Source organism: Otolemur garnettii, unplaced genomic scaffold (assembly GCF_000181295.1).
Source record: "Otolemur garnettii isolate 467f Iridium unplaced genomic scaffold, OtoGar3 scaffold00152, whole genome shotgun sequence".
Lineage (NCBI taxonomy): Eukaryota > Metazoa > Chordata > Mammalia > Primates > Galagidae > Otolemur > Otolemur garnettii.
Window position 1 is genome coordinate 3,233,033 of NW_003852547.1, and position 4,182 is coordinate 3,237,214.

The window sequence follows — 4,182 nt, forward strand, 5'->3', positions numbered from 1 at the left end:
AAAAAAAAAAAAAAAAAAAGCTTGGCGCCTGTAGGTCAGCTGCTAGAGCACCAGCCACATACACTGGAGCTAGCGGGTTCAAATCCAGCACCCTGAGACACTGTCTCAAAAAAAAAAAAAAAAAAAAAGAAGAAGAAAAAGAAAAAGAAAATGTCAATAACAAGAGGATCTGCAAAAAATAAATTTACAGATACTAAATGTGTAGCAGAGCGTGCAACACGGATAACTGAGCAGTGAGTGGTGGATGTTGCTACAGCAATTGTTATCCTGGTCCCCTCAGGTCCCCATTTCCAGCCAGAAACAGTCAACTCCCAAACTGCATCTGTGTCTCAGGAATAAGGAATATCTGAAGCTGGTAGCTGGCTCACTCCTTTCTGCTGTGACCTGAGAGGAACACCCAACAGAGGCCATAGTTTTTTTTGACTCATTCGTCACCTGGTGACTAAAGGAGACCTCTCTGCACTTTCTTTTTCTCTGCCCTCCTAGTTGTCATTGCCTAAAACAGACTTCCGGGGCTACAAGATACCCCCCCAAACCTGCAGACCTGAGCACACAGTGAATGATCACAAGCTGGGTGCAGTAATCCCAGCACTCTGGGAGGCCGAGGCAGGTGAATCACCTGAGCTCAGGAGTTTAAGACCAGCCTGAGCAAGAGTGAGGCACCATCTCTACTAAATATAGAAAAACTAGCCAGGCATGGTAATGGGCACCATTAGTCCCAGGTTCTTAGGAGGCTGAGGCAAGAGGATCACTTGGGCCTAAGAGTTTGAGGTTGCTATGAAGTATGATGGCACCATAGCACTCTACCCAGGGTGACTGAGTGACACTCTGTCTCAGAAAAACCCAAGCCACTACTTGGGGTCCTGTTGCCTGACAGATAGACATTGAGCTGAACCACCAGCGCAAGGCAACTCCTGCAGGGAGTGAATTAATGGGAGAAAGAGATAACTTTTATAAAAACACACACTTTTTCCAGGACAGGGACACCTGTGGCCAGACTCCAGCTCTGTGGGTCCAGCCACCGCCTTATGTCCTAATCTGGGTCCAGGGCCCAGGTAACCCTCATTTCCTCTGGCCTGTGAAAGTCTTCTGGCTCTCAGCTCACCCTCTCCAGCAGAGGGTCTAGGGGGAACTTGGACTCTGCTTGTGGACAGGAAAAGGCAGAGCGCTTCTACTTTCTGCCCTGCAGAAATACCAAGGGAGAGAAATTAAAAAATGATACAACTTTCTTGAAACATGGGGGGAATTCCTAGAGCATAAATACCATATATATCTCAAGAAACTACCTAGCCATATTAGCAAGTAGAAAGCTGGCAGAGGATTATGAGAATTAGACACATATTATGAACGAAGGGGAGAATGTGAGGAATTTCACCCTCTGTTGTGGGCAGAGGGTGCCTGAAGCTACCACAGTACAGAAAGGAGACAAAGAGAAAGCCAGAAAGCCACCTCCCTTTGTCACCCACACCCAGGAGTTCACTTAGAAAGGCTGTTTGCGGGCTCGGCGCCTATAGCTCAACCGGCTAAGGCGCCAGCCACATACACCTAAGGTGGCGGGTTCGAATCCCCAGCCCGGGCCCGCCAAACAACAATGATGGCTGCAACCAAAAAATAGCCGGGCGTTGTGGCGGGCGCCTGTAGTCCCAGCTACTTGGGAGGCTGAGGCAGGAGACTCGCTTGAGCCCAGGAGTTGGAGGTTGCTGTGAGCGTGATGCCACGGCACTCTACCCAGGGGGACAGCTTGAGGCTCTGTCTCAAATAAAAAAAAAAAAAAGAAAGGCTGTTTGCAATCCACCTGTTTCTGGGGGTGGGGGTGGGGACAGTGACTCATTTTGCTTAAAATCAGATCACCAGTGGTCACCTGAAAACACCTTCAATGAAAGGTTAGAGATTATGAGTAGATGGTTCAGTCCAATGGGGAGGAGCAGGACGGAGCATCAGCACTGGGGCCGCGCTGCTCCCACAGCAGGTAGATTATTTTGTTGTTGCCATTTTTTTTTTTTACAATTATGAACAAGAGAACCATCAACTCACTTGTAACATACTATAATAATAATTATAATAATCTCCCATATATGGGAGATTCTCCAGGAAATACATTTAAGAGTGGAATTATTACATTACTAATGTAATTGATAATTATTATAATAATACAATAATATATTAATTACATTAATAATGCAATAATACATTGTTATTAAGAATAATCTCCCATATATGGGAGGTTCTCTAGGAAATACATTTAAGAGTGGAATTACTGTACCATAAGGCATGTGTATCTTTACCAGAGAAGAGCACAATGTTTCCAAATTGGTTGTATCAATTTATCCAGCCACCACCAGCGAATGAATGTTCCAGTTGCTACACATTCTTCCCAATTGACTTTTTGCCAAGGGTGCAGGATGAGTGGGGTTTCACTGCGCATTTCATATGCATTTCTTCACTGGAAAAGGAAGTTGAGAAACTTTTCAAATATCAGTTGGTCATTTGGATTTCTTCTCGGTAAAGTGCCTTTTCGAGCATTTTGTTCATTTTGTATTGAGTTGTCTGTGTTCTCCATTATTTCAAAATTTGGTTACATCTTCTATATATTTATATTCCTTTATAAATTCCATATATATGTATATATGGAGAGAGAGAGAGAGACAGAAGTGTTACTTTGTCCCCCTTGGTAGAGGGCTGTGGCATCATAGCTCACAGCAACCTCAAACTCTTGGGCTCAAATGATGCTCTTGACTCAGTTTTTCATTTTTTGTATAGACTGGGGTCTTGCTCTTGCTCAGGCTGGTCTCGAACTCCTGAGCTCAAGCAATCTGCCTACCTTGGCTTCCCAGAGTGCTAGGATTACAGGTGTGAGCCACTGCGCCCAGCCCCATCATATCTTCTTCTTTTTTTCCCCATTATATCTTCTTAACATTTATCTTTTTTAGTCCTATGTATTACAAATAGCTTCTCCCACTTGGTGGCTTGGATGTCCACCCTTACTAATGGTTTATTTATATTCATAAAATTTCTTAATTTTATGAGAAAGAATATTTTTTGTGATTACTGTTTTCTGTTTTTGTTTGAAAGATAGTGCTTTATAGAGGTCATGAGATATGATAGTAGGTGGTCTTCTAAATGCTCTGTAGTTGCAATTTTCATATTTAAGCCTTTTATTCACATGAAATTTATTTTTTTGTATGGTATAGGTAGAGTTTCAAATTAATTTTCTTTTTATTTGGGCAACTTGTTGTTGTTGGACAGCTATTTGATAAAAGATTATCCTTTCCCTCTGTTATAAAATATGAGTTCCACGGTGGTGCCTGTGGCTCAGTGGGTAGGGCACCGGCCCCATATGCCAAGAGTGGCAGGTTTGAACCCGGCCCTGGACATACTGCAAAACAAGATAATAGCCAGGTGTTGTGACGGGCACCTGTAGTCCCAGCTACTTGGGAGGCTGAGGCAAGAGAATCACCTAAGCCCAGGAATTGGAGGTTGCTGTGAGCTGTGAGGCCACAGCACTCTACCGAGGGCAATAAAAGGAGACTCTGTCTCAAACCAAAAAGAGTTCCGGCCAGGTGGGGTGGCTCACATCTTTAATCCTAACACTTTGGGAGGCTGAGGACTGGAGGATCTCTTGAGCACGAGAGTTCAAGACCAGCCTGAGCAAGAGTGAGATCCTGTCTCTACTACAAATAGAAGAAATGAACTAGGTGTTGTGGTGTGTGCCTGTAGTCCCAGCTATTCCAGAAGCTGAGGCAGGATGCTTGAGCCCAGGAGGTCGGGGCTGCAGTGAGCTATGATCACATCACTGCACTCTAGCCTGGGTGACAGAGCGAGACCCTGTCTCTTAAAAAAACAAAAAGACGCAAGTTCAATCATGAAGGGGCTTCCGCTCACTAAATCTTGGATAATTTGAGAATAAAAATAAAGATATTAATGGATCATAATATATCCTATCTCCATTATAATCTATAATAATTCATTTTGACCGATGAATAAAATAAGAATCCAGGAATCCATGAAAAAAATAAATGAAAGGAATATTTTCCTTACTGTGGAATGATAATAAATGTAGAAAAGACAACTAGAATGTTTTCATCTGGCAACTTTCAGTACAAGTAGAGAGTGAAAGTTTGAAGAGGGAGGAAATGTTTACAGAATGCCAAAGTATCTTCCCACCAAACTTTTTTTTTTTTT